Source organism: Mytilus edulis, chromosome 2 (genome assembly GCF_963676685.1).
Source record: "Mytilus edulis chromosome 2, xbMytEdul2.2, whole genome shotgun sequence".
NCBI lineage: Eukaryota > Metazoa > Mollusca > Bivalvia > Mytilida > Mytilidae > Mytilus > Mytilus edulis.
Genome location: NC_092345.1, coordinates 20,046,864 through 20,064,524, shown reverse-complemented (window position 1 = coordinate 20,064,524; position 17,661 = coordinate 20,046,864). Strand labels below are relative to the sequence as shown.

Genomic DNA, 17,661 nt, shown 5'->3' with positions numbered 1-17,661 from the left:
ATAATAGACCTTAGGTGTTGGCTTTTTTTTCTCAAGGAAACTGAACTACTAAAATTGAACTTAGACTATAATTGTTATGTTTTTTGTAATCTTATGTATTTACCACCTTTTCAATTACAGAATTACATAACAAGTTATCTCTAAGTTCTGCATAGATAAGAATTCCTAGAATTGATGCCAACATCTTTAAACCTCTTACATTTTCATATAATTTTTCACAAATAACTTACCATGTTTCTATAGAAAACACTTTTTTGGTATGGTTGTTTTAGAAGAATCAATGTAAATCTAAATCAATTAATTTACAGATAAACCAGGCTTTTCCTTCACATGTTTCATGTATCCTTGTATATGTTGAAGAACAAAAAAATGTCCATCTTAGAGAAAATAATCCTGTGATTAATTTTAGTTTTAGTCCTCTTGTAAACAATTATTATTCCAGACGTAAAATTTTAGCATACAGGATGCATGTAAGCATTGAAACAAGAACCTTACACAAACTGTGTAAATATTATGGAATTACATTTAATAAGCCTTTCCCCATCTCATAATCTGCAATACAGTACAGAAAATTCATGTGTCAATGTTTTGTCTATAAACTGTACCTTTTGGACAATTTTCAGAATTTTATTCCTTGCTGTTTTCACTAGGGAAATATCGCATCATAAGATGATTATAGTTTTCATGTAGAATATAATGAGGTTTGATAATTTACAACTCGTTATGTCACAGTAAACAAACACCTTGTTACAAATTAGTAAACAATCCTAAAAATTATGATTAATTAGCGTCTCCTCTTTAACTGTGGTGAAATAAAAATATTTTAGCGGTCACATAAACTGGTACATTTTCTAAAATCACCTATATTTTTGTCTTGAATTTACTATATATCAAAAATTATTTGTGACAAAAAATCCAGAGTTTTTTTTACGTAAATATATCTGATAAGTAAGTCTTGATCAAAATATTTGTTATAAGCTAATTACTGTTGTCAATTTTCACCTTTTTACCATGTAAACGATGAACCAGGTAATATCATTCACTCATTCAAGTTCATTTCAAATGAAAGTTTTCCCTCCTAATATGTGAATTACTGTAGCTCCAATAAACATCCCAGAAAAAAAATGCCTACGCATGAACCAATATTTCATGACAGAGCTGCATATCATTATTCTTGTTAATAATTCCTAAAAAGTGTGGTCATTGCCAAATTTTGTGTGTGGATATCAAATGACCTGAGAAAGTGACCATATATCAAGAAAATGACCATTAACATACCAGGTTAATGTCCCTATGAATGATGTGAATTACCAACCTTAAATAATGAGCAATTACTATAGCACCTGGTCAACACAAAAATTATTTGACCTTCAAAAAAAAGAATCATCCTTGTTGGTTTTATTAAAGAAAAGCATGGCTTTAAGCCTAAGCTGTTAATTTCTAGGACAGAGACTGACATTTTTTTTTATTGCGAATAATGCGACTTGTGTGAGTTTTGCAATAATACTCTGCAGGTCACAGCTTTATACGACCGCAGAGTTCCAACCCTTAACAGTTGGGCAAGTATGGACACAACATTCAAGCTTGATACAGCTCTGAATTTGGATTGTGATTAAATAGTTGACACAACATAGGTTTCTAACACAGAATGAATGTGGTCCAAGAACTTAAACTTTTAAAAATTTTAAATTGGACATTTACCTATTACGGTCCCATATCCAAAATATAAATACATGGTTAGATTCAGCATATCAAAGAACCCCATAAATTCATTTTTTGTTTAAATCAAACAAAGTTTAATTTTGGACCCTTCGGACCTTAATGTAGACTAATTTGAAAACTGGACCAAAAATTAAGAATCTACATACACAGTTAAGATTCTGCATATCAGAGAACCCCAATTATTCAATTTTTGATGAAATCAAACAAGTTTAATTTTGGACCCTTTGGGCCCTTATTCCTAAACTGTTGGGACCAAAACTCCCAAAATCAATCCCAACCTTCCTTTTATGGTCATAAACCTTGTGTTTAAATTTCATAGATTTCTATTAACTTATACTAAAGTTATGGTGCAAAAACCAAGAGAAATGCTTATTTGGGCCCCTTTTTGGCCCCTAATTCCTAAACTGTTGGGACCAACACTCCCAAAATCAATCCCAACCTTCCTATTGTGGTCATAAACCTTGTGTTTAAATTTCATAAATTTCTATTCACATAAACTAAAGTTATAGTACGAAAACCAATGTATCTTCGGATGACAACGACGACGACGCCAACGTCATACCAATATATGACCGCAAAAGTTTTTTGTGGTCATATAAAAATTTGGAATGCTATCTGAATTCAATACATATATCTGAAATTCACAATGCAGATTTTTCTGAAATTGCAATAATCAAGCTCGGAGTTTGGTCAACAATATCACTTACAGCTTTTGTGTTTTAAGCCTATGATTTCAAATGGAAAACTTTGAATCTTTACAAAAATCCTTTATCAAAATTGTTAAAATAAAATTTCTTCTATTGGAAAAGCCAAGTCAATTGACATGCCAACATTACCCAACAATAACTGTTTCCCTACTTCCTGTTTGACATGCCAACATTACCCAACAATGACTGTTTCCCTACTTCCTGTTTGGCATGCCAACATTACCCAACAATGACTGTTTCCCTACTTCCTGTTTGGCATGCCAACATTACCCAACAATGACTGTTTCCCTACTTCCTGTTTGGCATGCCAACATTACCCAACAATGACTGTTTCCCTACTTCCTGATTGACACTATACACAGAACCTCAATATTCAACTATGTCTCCTCATCTCCAATAATTGTTTCAAAACAACACAACAAATGTCTGTCTAATGACCAAATATGGTGTTTGGTCACAGAACTTTTGAATTGTGTCAAACTTAAAGGACTGTGGATAAAACTAATTATTTTAAGACAAATCTGTACTCTGTCAAGGGAAAATCTCAATTTGATATGGCAGTGTAAATTTTAAACCTTCTTGTAAAAGGAACATAACGAAAAATGTTTCAAGCAAAATATCCTTCCATCAAAATAGTATGGCTACTATACATGTAATGAAAATTAGAAAACTTCAATGCTCTAAAATTATTTTGAGAATAAATCTATTTCTGAGGAAATTCAATTTTCAGAACTGCGTGAAAACATGCTATATTACAGATCAATTGTATATATTCCAGACATTAATTTTAAGAATACAACCTAATTATTGGACTGTAACTTCCTTAAACAACATGAACTGACTTGAAACATTGTGAAAACAAGATATTTACAATCACAAACATTTCAAAATTTGTACTACAGATAAAAAGGATAATAAAATATGTAAATATGAAATAAATTATTGTTCTTATAATTTTCTATCATTAACCTGTTAGAAAGTATCTAAATGAAATAAACTGTTGAAAAAGAGATATGCTTAGGTTTAGTAGATTGAAATCAATCAAAGTCAATGAACCAAAGGAAGGTGTATGAGATTGGCCAATGCTAAAACAACAGAGTCAGGTTCCCCATTAAATGTCTAAATTACAAACTAAAACATTGTTGAGTCCACCAATGCCGCTGCTGCAATCAGCACACTTAAGTCTCTCTTTTTCGACTTCATTGATGCACAACAATAAAATTAAAGCACATGTCATTTTTCAAGTTTACATGTAAAGAATTTGACCTTTGACCTAATAGCTGATACTTAAATTAATTTTTTGTGTGGTTGACAATATATTTAGACCAGGATCATTGACAGGATGACCTTCTGATTCCATATCAGCAGGATCCTGAAATGTATTCTTGGCATAGTTCATCTGAAAAGGATAGGATAATCAAGAAGTGGCACACATTGTTCTGCTAAAAATACCCCAACTTACCTTTAGCAACTAGTCCAATGCCCTTGAATAGTAAAATTTTATTTCGATCAGTCCATTTTTGCAAAACTATGTTCAGACTCATAAGAAAAAATGTCAGAATATTTGTCTTCAGACTAGTACTGTAGTGGAGACTGTTACCCCATCTCCCACTTCAAAATATTCCAAAATAGGAAGTAAGTGTCCCTGGTGTGGGACAGATCAGTACAGGTCATCACTATTCTACTGCAGAACTAATACAAAGTTATTTCGTACATGTAATACTACTATAGAAATGTGGGACAGAAATGTTAAGTTCATTCAACGTATGGAAAAATTCAGATTATGGGCCAACAGGAAGGAGGTGTCAGACAGATAATAAAAGTGCTCACTTTACAACACATCACTGTCATGAAGCTAGTCATTCTGTACTGTAGCACCTGAGAAAAGTAGTGCCACAAAAATATTTGTAGATGAGTGGATGGATGGAGGGAGAGACAAAAGATATTGGAAAAGAGCTGACGGGTTGAGAAAAGTGGGACAAAAATATTAGTATAATGAACACATGGAAGAAGGGAGAGACAAAGAGATTGCAAAAGGACTGAGGGGCTTTAAAAGTGGTGTATACAGAATTCAGACTTATTCAGTCAATGGTGTAAACAGACCCTGTAATCGAATTGTTACACATCCCCAACAGATAATGAGAATCTTGTGTCCACAATCAGAATCTGTGTGGCAAATTGAATTCAAATACATATATATACTGCATAGCTTAATACTGAAGCCTCCTCCACAAAGTTATTAGTGCCAGATATGTTAATCTAGAAGTTGTATTTTTCCACATTAACTATAGCAATTGTGTACACAAATCATTCGTTTCAATGAACTAAGGTGAATATGAAATAATAAGACTTATGAAAATTTCAGGAAACAATACATAAAATAAAAGTCAATGTTAAACAAAAATTGTGACAGCCTTGACAATTGGTCTATGATACATGTAGACATAAATTACAAATTTTAAGGAAGACATATTTTCCATCATTATAAAATAAAAAATATGTGGTATGATTGCCAATACATAAGATTACAATTTCCATTTTATGAATGAACTGCCCCAGTTGACCTCAGGTTCCTATGGGGGAAAAACTATCCACCAGAGACCAAATTAAGTATAAGGTTAAGTCACTCTACTACCTTCAGCAATGAGCAAAACCCAGTGAAAATGTGCAGAAATGATAATTCAGATCAAGTCTGAATCTGAATGTTTATGTAAACATGGTAAATCTGTGAAAAAGATTTTCTCACATGTTAAAAGATAGACAATGGACACCTCATTACCCAAGCAAGTGATGAAAAAACTAAAACTGAAAAAAACTGTTACATCTATATTTGTACTGTATAACAAGTAATGTACAGTGACCAATAGTTGATAACTTCATGTGATCTCTATATATAGCTAGTGGCCGAGAGTTGCCTCTTAGCAATAGTACCAGATTTTCTTATTTTCATAATAACATGTAGTTATAATGCATCACGTCACTTAGCAAGGATTGGGTGGCCAAACTTTAGCCGTGAGCTCTATTGTCTCTATTTCACAGTAGACTGATGACAGTCAAGACGTAGAAGACAAATGTTCTTACTGTTTGTTATAAGCTGACATTTCACCTTAAGCACTAAACCTTAACACAAATATTTTGTTTTCTTTGGTAGTGAGCACGGTAAACAATAACAGCGTGAACAAATCAATTTATCATTCGTATATAATTCTTCTGAGAAGCTTTCCGTTTAACTTATAAGGAATTTTTCGTTTTAATATACATATAACATTTGACCATATTTTGATATTTTCCTTTCTCAATCTTAACATCCGGTTATTTCATCTAAAATGGGTCAATAAGGATGACTTACTCACAGAAAAGGGCTTAGTACTGTGGATTCCTAATCACTTGTGGGATACCAAACTTGTACAAGGCTTGTATGCAAGCCAATATTTGCTAATAAAATGTATAGAGATCATATTTTGTGAGCTACATGTATCAGAAAACCCTATGAATATACTGAAATACTTTTACAAATTGTGACTTTGATGACAATTGATTTTATGTTTTGAGCACAAATGTTGTACTCTTATCACTGAGAAAAGTTTTATGACCTAGGCTCTTGGAAGCACAGACTAGAAGTAACAAGTTGACAATTGTAGTTTCAAATGATTCAATATTAAATATTCTAACATAATATGTTCAGACAAAAATCAATGGATTACTAATTAACTTCACTATAAATAAACACAAATCTTTTTTTCTGAAATCATATATACACCAAATCTAAGGGACTAATAATCAGTCCTGTAAAATTATATTTCAAACATATGCAAATGTCAGACCATAGAAAAGACGTACAGTTTGTCTGTAATTTCGCAATATATACATATTAGACATGTTCTTTTTTCACTTCATTTAACAGGCCTTTTTGTGTCTAGTCTTCCTTGTTTAGGAATTACATATAAATATCAAAGTCATATCAACTGTTTAAAATTCACATGTTTGAATCAATTTAAAATTTTATTAAAAATAGCAACATGAATTAATGATTTAAACACATAACTTGACATGAAATTCCCATGTTCTCACTTAAATATGCTCGATATCTAAGTGCCTATATATGTAGTACTAGTAGGTTGTATGTAGGCAAAGATGACATTGTTTAATGTTTAATATCATATTTTGGGTTTTACTTTGTATCAGGAAAGATGTAATTACAGTAGTACTTGTATGCAAATTTATCTGACATTTTGTAAAATCACACAAGTTCCCTGCAAAATGTAACAATATATTTTAGAAATTAACATCATGAATGATTGCAGCTTGACATCAGAAGGTTGGTCAGAGACTGATCTATGGTCATTTGGAAACAAAATTCAGCTATATACATAAGTGTAAAGGTTGTTCCAGGAAATACCATGTCCCACTAGGGAGGGCATTTTTTAAAATTTTATGTGGGTGGTTGTATTCAAATGACAAAATACCAAAATGCAAAAGAAGTGTTGATCTTACTTATATTTCTGTGGACAACAGTATTTTCCCGAACAGCGCTAAATACATCTACATTCATTTATCACTATATTCTGACTTATTATTTATGGAATTTGACTTACCTTGCAATGAAAAATATGAACAAAAATGTTGAGATCAATATTGAAGTATATATTGCACATAAATAAATATCCTTGGTAAGTCTTTATAGTTAGGGTGATCTGTTAGATTCTAAAGCACTAAATTTTCACTGTTCCAACTCATGGCAATTCTAAGTGTTTGACCAGGGACGTTCAACATCAATATGTAATAAAATATTTCAGGGCTCGTGGATGTTGTCACCTTCGTTGTTGTCCAAGGCATTAAATCTTCAGTGTCCTTGTCATGTGGCCATCGCTAATCATACCTGGAATACAGAATTACATTCAATGATGAATTGTGGCAATCAAACGCACTGAAGAATATCAATGAAAGGCCAATATATACTATAATGCTGGTTAATCACTTCAATCAACAGTTTGCAGGAATTAGTTGGACTAGCTTTACTTTGTCTCTTCAAATTTCTACATACTGATACACCCTTATAGATTTTTATAATTATCCCATTTAAGAGCAAACTTTCCAATAATTCAGTAGAAAATTCAAAACCAGTAACAAATAGTTTTCTTTAAAGTTATATCTGATCCGTCCCTTATTCTGTTCTTTAAACTTGTTTAAAACTGTAACAACTAACAAAGGTTAAAAAAAAAACATTATAAAAATAAGAAGATGTGGTATGATTGCAATGAGACAATTCTCCACCAAAGACCAATTAATGACCAAAATAAAACTAGAGGTCACTGTACAGCCTTCGACAATAAGCAAAATCCATAATGCATGTCATTTATGAAAAGCCCAGAAATGACAAATGTAAAACAACTTAATAGAGACAAGAGTGCACACGCTGAAATGTCTCGCCTTCTATACTAATCATTGATATTATGTTGATAGTCCTAAGTATAAAGCTAAGCTTTATTACAACTGTCACATAAACTTAACATTAACCAAGATAACTAAACAAAGACCAATGAACCTTGAAAAAGAGGTCCAGGTCAGATGAACCATGCCAGGCAGACAGGTACAGCTAACAATGCTTCTATACAACATATATAGTTGACACATTACTTATAGTTTAAGAAAAATAGACCAAAACACAAAAACTTAACACTGTGCAATGAACCGTGAAAATGAGATCAGGGTTAAATAAAACCTGCTCAACTGACATAAAGATCATAAAATATTTCCATACACCAAATATAGTTGACCTATGGCATATAGCATTAGATAAAAAGACCAAAACTCAAAACTTAACTTTGACCACTGAACCAAGAAAATGAGGTCAAGGTCACATGACATCTGCCCGCTAGACATGTACACTTAACAATCATTCCATACAACAAATATAGTAGACCTATTGCATATGGTATGAGAAAAACAGACCAAAACACAAAAATTTAACTATAACCACTGAACCATGAAAATGAGGTCAAGGTCAGATGACACCTGCCAGTTGGACATGTACACCTTACAGTCCTTCCATACACCGAATATACTAGCCCTATTGCTTATAGTATCTGAGATATGGACTTGACCACCAAAACTTAACCTTGTTCACTGATCCATGAAATGAGGTCGAGGTCAAGTGAAAACTGTCTGACAGACACGAGGACCTTGCAAGGTACGCACATATCAAATATAGTTATCCTATTACTTATAATAAGAGAGAATTCAACATTACAAAAAATTTGAACTTTTTTTTCAAGTGGTCACTGAACCATGAAAATGAGGTCAAGGACATTGGACATGTGACTGACGGAAACTTCGTAACATGAAGCATCTATATACAAAGTATGAAGCATCCAGGTCTTCCATCGTCTAAAATATAAAGCTTTTAAGAAGTGAGCTAACACCGCCGCCGTAGCCGCCGCCGCCGTAGCCGCCGCCGCCGCCGGATCACTATCCCTATGTCAAGCTTTCTGCAACAAAAGTTGCAGGCTCGACAAAAACTAACGGCCTGATTTATGTCCAAAAAACAAATATGGTATACAGCAACATGTTTATATACATGTATAGGCTTCATCTTTTTCATTCTTGCAGCAAATTTCTTAGTGTTTTGATGTACATTTAATCATACATCTCAATAAAGAAGATTTATCGTTTTTTAATCTACTTTTCCAGTATCGTTTATTTAATTTTTTTAGCATCTTGTAACAAACAGAATGATTTAATCAGTTAATTGTTTGAAATGCCACAGAAGACTTTGTGTGATTGTAGAGTGTTCTGATATATACAGGTGAGAATAATCCATAAATGTCTACCACATTACAATTCAACATATTGCTATAAGAATATAAATTCTTGCTTTTATATAAATTTTATGAAAAATATTATACTTCTTAAATCGTTTAACAAGACAGCTGTCTATAAGAACAGTGAAGAAAACTTTCTCAGTTGAAAAACATGTGTCTGGTCCCATTGTTATCGTTTTGTCCACTAATAATGTTTAAATCTTAGTAAAGACACTAGAACGTAAGCATGTGAAGTGTAATAAACTTGTGCAATTTGGATTAAGGGGGAGATAATCTGGTACAAAAATTAATTTCTATTCTTATTATTTGCACTCTAAAATATCACATCCCCCTTCTTGAACCTTAAACATGTATCTTAATATTTGAACTACTGACCAATCTTCTATTAAGAGCTGGCTCTCCTTTAGGTAATAATGTAGGAAGCTTATCAATCTAATACAAATTTAAAAAATAACAAATAACAAAGAAAGTCAAACAAAAATGTTTTCAGTATATCATAGTTGGTCCAATGTGGAATCATTGCCTTGTGATCCAATAATTCCTGATTTGAAGATAAATTGTAAAATTGAGAATGGAAATGGGGAATGTGTCAAAGAGATAACAACCCGACCATAGAAAAAAAAACAGCAGAAGGTTACCAACAGGTCTTTTTTATGTAAATTTACTTGATTTGGAGGCTTTAACAGATTTAAAAGAAATTTATTTCTTGTTAGAATATTTAAATTTCAAGTTCGTCTATCATGTCTATTATACATGAAATCCAGAAAAATTGGTACATAACTAACACTAAATCCACAGCACTTTAGTAGAAAAGAAAATACCTTCAAGTTGTTAAATGTCTAGTATAAAAACACACACACACACACATATTCTAGTAACAACTGAAACTATTTTTTTTTCAATCAAAGTACAACATTTCTTTAAAAAAAAAAATAGTTACGTTCTAAAAAAATTACCTTTCAGTTTTAATATCCATTAATGAACTTGAATCAAATGTACTGCTTTAATATTTAATGATGTCAAACTATTTTTATGACCCAATATATGTTCAACAAGCATAAGATATGTCAATCATAAGACTATCTTGTCAATTTTAAACAAATGTTTTAACAATTACAGCCATTACTACATATAACTACATATATTTATAACTCCTTCATTCAAATGGTTATAGAGACATTTTTTAAAATGTCCAACTTATTCATGAGAAATAAAATTGAATGCTTCATGTAAATTTCTAATTATTTTGATACCCCCCTCCCCCCCCAAAAAAAACAACCTTGGATTTTCATCCTATGCAAAAACAGCACACACAAAAATGACTATCAGTGATTAATATATGAAAGTAATTCATCTAAGGCCAAATAAAAATATATGTGTGGTTCCAGTAACCCTACCTTCCCTACTTTTTCGTCTTAAAATTAGCCTACCCTAAAGATTTTATTGTCATTTCTCATTAAGCACTGTTAAAGTCAGAATGATGCTCCCATAGACTCAATGTAAAAAAAAACATAAAATAAAAAAAAATCCCTACCTACCTACCAACTTTTTTTCAGATGTAACTGGAACCACACATTCCATTTTATTTGGCCTAATGAAATAATACACCAGCTACATGTATATCAACCTATCAAAATTTAGAAAACTCAAACATGAAATCAGAAAACTGAGGATTTTTACCATAATCTTGGATTTTACAAATTACTTCATATAATGTGGTTTTAAAATCCTCTTTTATTAAATTGTCATGCTAACACAAAGGCTCATATTAGGATAATAGTATACTAATAAATAGAAGTGTCCCAGAAACAGGACATTTATCATGCCAAGGAAACAATCAAAACCTTTTAGCAAAATCAACAAACACCCACACTCTGTCAGGAAGAAAAAAAAACACATGAATGAGCTAACTATCCTATATTTTATTGATGGTACATCTAACAAAACATATTTTCTTAGATTTTTTTGAATTTGAAAAAAACACAATAAACTCTACACCTACACTTACTTTGAAAACTTTTTATTGGCTCTGCCAAATCAATATTTATTAGTCGTTTTTATTTCATTTAAATTAATTTGAAAACATAAATTTTTAACTTGTCATGCATGAGAAATCTGTGAGATCTACATCCAAATTATTATATCATCTCTGAATCATTTACCTGTCTAACTTATATCAGTTCAAAATTTATTACTACTGTAAATTCAGAAAAAATTGTGATGTTTTTATCATTGCGAAAAATGCAACAGGATTATAATCGCAATAATTTAAACTCGCAAATTTTGAATTTTGTATATCAATGAAACAGGATTTTTCTCAATTACCAAAATAAAAATTTCAATTATAAATGCACACTATAATTTCTGAATTGACAGTACCTATTCTGGGATCAATTATTTCCCAAAAGATTTTTTTTTCAAATACAGCTGTACTAGTGGTTCGTGTAAAATCAATTAATGGAAGTCAAAAGTATTATTATGTTTTCTTGATTTCCAGGTTCCAGGAAACACAATGCGTTAAATTTTAAGATGAACAAGAATAATTCCCCTCCCCAAATCAAATGGCCTCCCAAGTTCACTACGAGGTCACTGAGTCATAACAATATTGTAAACCAAAAAACCCTTTGTAGATCTCAATTAGCCTTTTTTGTCCATTTTGCTGCTTACAGTTTCCCTCTATCCATTAGCTTTCAAGACAATTTCAAATAAATTGGTGTAGAAAAGTTATTCTTATATGGCATTAACTCCAATAAACAGAAAATTAACAGTTTTGGTCATGTGACCTACTTTTCTTGGCTAGTCGATCCTTTTTGCTGTTTTCGGTTTGTAAGAGGATTCCTATAGGAGACTATTGATAAGATTTTGTAGTCAAAAAGGCATTTGTTCAACTGTATGTTTACAAATATTTATTTTATAGTGTATTGGTAAACAAGTTATTGCAACTTATATTAATCCCTTTCAACTTTGCTGATGCAAGTGCTGCCTTGTAGCGGCATTAGCCTGCTCTTTTTCCAAATCTATACAAGGGTGTCTGCAAGAGATAAGGCTCTCTCTTAACATGGATCGGCCATTTATCATTCCCTTCAGATTGACTATCATTGTTCTCAAGACCATACGCGCAAATGGTGTCCAGGGAGAGCCGAAAAATTAAGTCCATGAAATTTTCTCCCCGGAACAGGATCAAACCAGGAACTTTTGTTTTAATAGTTTGATGCGCTAACCACTACACCACGGCTCTCCGGAACAATTAAATTAAATTAAATTAAAATGTAAAATATAAAGTCATACAATTTTTAACAAAGAAGAATCAAAGGGAAATAACCCAGCCAGTAAGAGCAGTTTGGTAAAATTTCTAACCAGTTGTTCAATTTGATAGCATGGAGAGAAATTGAAATTCAGGGTTTCAATTTTAAAAGAAACTGCAATTGGCTGAGCAGTCAAGACATAAAACAGCTGATTTTATTTTACCTTGACCTTACAGCAAATAAACAGAAAAAACATTCCAACCTTGTTACCCTTTGGCAATGTGCAGGAATTATTTTGTGCATTCATAAATATATTTCTGGATAACAGGACAATAATGTGAGATAAATTACGCAATTTCATAATTCTGCAACCAATTAATGTGATTGGAATACAATAACAATAAATGCAAATATAATCCTGTCACATTTTTCACAAAAATAAAAATCTCACAAAAAATTTCTGAATCAGTTTTTTTTCCCCCCAATAATTAATGTTTAAAATTCATCATCCTTCCATCTATCTTTCCATGAACCCTACCATCACATCAGAATGATCCAAAGACTAAAAGTTTTTATTGATTTCTCTTATAAATATATATATATATATATATATATATAAATTTTATTACTGGCCATAATCAGACTATAAAGTTATATTAGTCTAAACCTATGTGTGATTTATTGTCTGAATATAGTCGTGTCAATCATAAATCAGATTTAACCTTTATCATCTTTGCAATTATTCTTAGTCAATAACAACATATCAATTAATATTATATCTCATATCCTATTCCATTCATTTGATGAGAAAATATAGTTGTTCAATAATGTATAACTAACAGTCAGATATCTTGTACTGTATAAATACTACTACTAAGAGACTATTGAGTGAGGGACCTGATTTTATGTACCCTTTATGGCCTTATTTATCTTTCATTTACTATCTTTTCTTCCAACAAGTGCTTATTCTTTCTCAGTCATGGATTCAGAAAGGGGCACACTTGGTACCCCCCCTCCCCCCCCCCAAAAAATAAAATTGAATTAGATGATTTTAAGTTAAAATATTGTCCATTAGTCTAACTCCTAATTCCAAGGTGTGCCTTCCCCTTCCCTTGTAACATCAAATCTTGGATCCACATTTGATACTAATACACACAATTAGCCAAGTTGTATAAGAAAAAAATAATACTCAGTATCACCATCAATTACAGTAACTAATTGGATTACACAAAGTAAATGACCTTGAACTTTGAGGTCAGGGTTCAAATCTTAAAGGCAGAGGTGGACAATCATACTACATCTGTATATTTCCAAGCAGTACTCAACATATAGAATGGACATGATGTAAATCATATTTACACAATCCTGCAAGGTAAGAAGACACTCTAGCAACTTGACCATCAATATAGAGATTTCAAAATTGTTTGCTATAATCTTGTTGTGTTATTGAACAGTAATACAAAGTATCAACATCAAATAACTCCAAGCAGTACTTCAAATATAAAGAGGAATTATTCCTTCAATCTTTATCAAACTATGGTTGAGACCTTCACCTTAAAGCCAAAACTTTCATCAACTTGGAATCATGTCAAACCTTTCTTGAGGCAGTGAACAATAAAGCATAGAAATAAAATTAAAACTCCAAGCCATACTCAAGACAAAGATACAAACTCTTATAAACATTAATCGGTTCTAGTGTATAGGATGTTATGGCAGGGTCAAAGTAAAGATTTGAAAAATTGTTAATTGCTGCTTCTCAGCTAAAGATGCTGCATTTAGAAGTATGGGCAAATACTGGTCGTCTTGGAGTCCAAAAAATTAGTCAGAGTAAGGTTATATGTCTTCCTGCCAACTGTTACCTTGTGGATATATCAAATATCTTTCTATCAATGGCTACATACATATATATATATAGAGAGCTGGACAGAGTGCAGGCGGTGTTGTGTCAATATCCTAATACTAGCATGAGTTTGAATCCCAGCGAGGGAAGAACAAAAATTTACTTTGCGGATTTAAGTTTTTTGTGCAGCTGATATTAAGAGAAGTAATGTCAATTCAGATATTAACACCAGATGAGATCAGGATGGATCAAAATACAGTGCATGTTTTTAATTGGTAAATGTGTAGGAATATTGTTTTTATTGATAAATGTGTAGGAAACTAGGATTATCATTTCTGGGAATGAATTCTGTAATCTGAACTTTTAATATACATTGAAAAACATTAAAAATGTGGGTTTTGTGTTCTGAGTGATTCTTGGAATTTTGTATTTATTCCATTAATAAAACATAATTTGACTGATGGCAGCCATGACATTTACTGCAATACAAAGGTAGATAATCCTATCTCAAACTCAAATGTCATGTAAAACATCTCCCTCTATCAGTTGATTGTTACAGTATGCTTTAAGTTTTTACACCTGGCTTCTATAGTAGCAATTATATTACTGTAAATTCAGAAATTATAGTATTTATTATCACGATTTTGTCATTTTAGATTAAAATACAATTTAAAATTTTTGCGATATTCAGAAAAATCCTGTTTGATTCATATAAAACATTCCAAAATGCGAGTTTTAATTATTGCGATTATAACTCTGTCCCATTTTTCACAATAATAAAAATATCGAAATAATTTCTGAATTTACAATATCTTGGAACACATTTAATGTAAAATTTATCATACCACATCTTCTTTTTTATATTATATTGACAGGGAATTCCATGGATGAAAAATTAACGATGAAGGAACTTTTACCAGGACAAAACTCGCATCTATGGCATGACATGATCAAAAGATTTAAATATTTCTTACCTTCATTTCTATGTAAGGAATGGGGAACAGACTGATATATTTCTTATTATATTTATTTCATACAAGAATAATCAATAATATTTCATCCCAATTAAAAAGTAAAATCACAAAAATAACAATTCCAATGTCAATAAAACAAATTTTGACAATGGCAGGCATCATCTGATGATGGCGGAAGATCATTTAATTAAGGCCATTTAATGGCCATAGAGATCTCAGATTGGGCCTATGAGGCCGAATTTTCAAGCAGTCATATTCCAAGGAAATTCAAATGACCTTTGGGATTACATCCCAGCTCCTTTGTTCTAACAGGGGTGATCTGAGCCGGATCACCCCTACCAGATCACCCCAGTTTGAGTTTCTTTGTTATGCATGCTTTCCTTTGTTCTGTAACATTTTGGCGGGAATGTCAAATCCACTATAAAACTTATAATTCAATATATACAATTATACGGAAAAGACTATCTTTCAAAATTCACGTAGAAAAAAATTCATTGTATATGCTGGGATTCGAACTCGACACCTTTAGCATATCAAGCCACGACACATACCATTACACCAGGACGACTGAATACGAACTAGCAGTAATTTAACATACTTAAAGGAAGCAAGATCTTTTTATAAGTGGGGCGAGTTGGCAGACCTTTATTCAGTGGGGTTTAAACCCTTTTTGTTAATAAGTGAGTTGTCAGTGATTGTTCAGTTTGATTTTACACTTTTCGAAAGTGGGGCAAGTCAGTAAACAAGAGTGGGGCGATTTTTTTCATAAATTGGCGATATAGGTTGGGCCGATTGGCCAGAGGGGCGAGTTGACATTGTTTTGATATCTACTCATCGTGTTTGGGGGTCAAAAAGGGTATAAATCATATAGTAATGTAAAAGTATATTATAATGGTTGCGTGGCGTTCTAAAGTAGATTTTATGAATTGTAAATGGTTTTTCGTCTAATCTAAAACAGCTGGGATGTAAAATAGTTATCCCACTCGGACTTGGTGTGTCAGTGTTAGATCACCCTCCGGCCTCCAGCCATCGGGGTGATCCTACACTGACACACCGCGTCATCGTGGGATAACTATTAATTCTCATGAAAAAAACAAAAATTAACAAAGCCTCAAGGGATTAGAACTAAGTTGTTATCAGTGAACTTTTTATATTTCATGGGTAGAAATAAACAATGACTTAAAGATGGGGAGGTATATTAATATTCAAATACTTTTATTAAAACATGTGCATGTCTTGTTTACACTTCATTTAATGTGTTTTCCCACAAGGTACAGTCTAAAGTAAGGTATGTCAGGCAATTTTCTATAAAACATGATTCTGTATGGCTCAGAATGTCCTTTTAATATATTCCTAATTTGATGTACCAGATTTAAAAGCCAAAATACAACATCAGATCTGAAAGAATAATAAACTCATCATGGATAGCAGTCTTAAATTAAAATAAGCCAGATACTCCTTACAAAAGATTATAAGTGACGGTTGGATAAAAAAGTTATAAAAAAAAAAGCCAAATAAAGTATGAGGTTGAAAAACATTGTCAGAGGACCCCAAATTCTGAAAAGTTTTACCAAATAAAATACAAAGTTAAAGAGCAATTTACGACCCCAAATCTAAATGGTTTTGCCAAATACAGTGAAGGTTATATATTCCTGTAATAATAACAGCACTAGTATGTACATCTAGAAAGTCAAACAAGTAATCAGTATGTCACTGTGGTTTTCACTTATGAAAAAAAGATGATAAAAATAATTTCTGATCATGACAATGTGTCTACACCTTCAAAGAAGTAATCAATCAATGAAGTATTAATTAACAGGTAAACTAATTATAGTAGGAAATAGCCAGGTAAAAATAGCTGATTGGCGGGCAAAGTTCTGATTACAAGTAGGTGTAGAAAATAATTATCTTCTGTAGGTAGTGATAAATAAGAAAATCATGAATTGGAAAGAAGTATTTTATGACAATCTCAATATCATTTGAAATGTCAGAAAATGTTGAAACAGCCACCAGGAAAGAACAAGAACATTTGACATTCAAAAGACAATATAAATGTTCTGATAAAACAAGTTTAAAAAAAATAATAACAAATTATTAGTTGTTCAAAATGAAGAACAACATTTCCCAAGAAAAAAACTGTAAATTCAAGGTGTATAAATTAAAATTTCCTTCATTTACAGTTTACTACAAATATTTTTTAATAATAATATACTGACATTTAGTCGGTTAGCATAAACATGAATTTATAGAAAGAATCATGATAACATTTGTCATACACCAGAGTGTCATATATAATAAAATTCTACTCATCTGTAGTTAGTGGAAGGTACAGGTAACTATAATAATAGAATT

General features: G+C 31.7%; 1 protein-coding gene across 7 annotated transcripts in view; it reads right to left on the bottom strand.

Moving 5' to 3' along the window:
* Positions 1–17,661, bottom strand: part of LOC139511679 (cAMP-regulated phosphoprotein 21-like) — a 75,114-nt gene that overhangs the window by 41,511 nt on the left and 15,942 nt on the right. For all 7 annotated transcript variants that reach the window (XM_071298686.1, XM_071298688.1, XM_071298693.1 and 4 more), the window contains exon 2: positions 7,025–7,308. The gene's annotated coding sequence lies outside the window, so the exon portion shown is untranslated. The remainder of the gene's footprint in view (positions 1–7,024; positions 7,309–17,661) is intronic.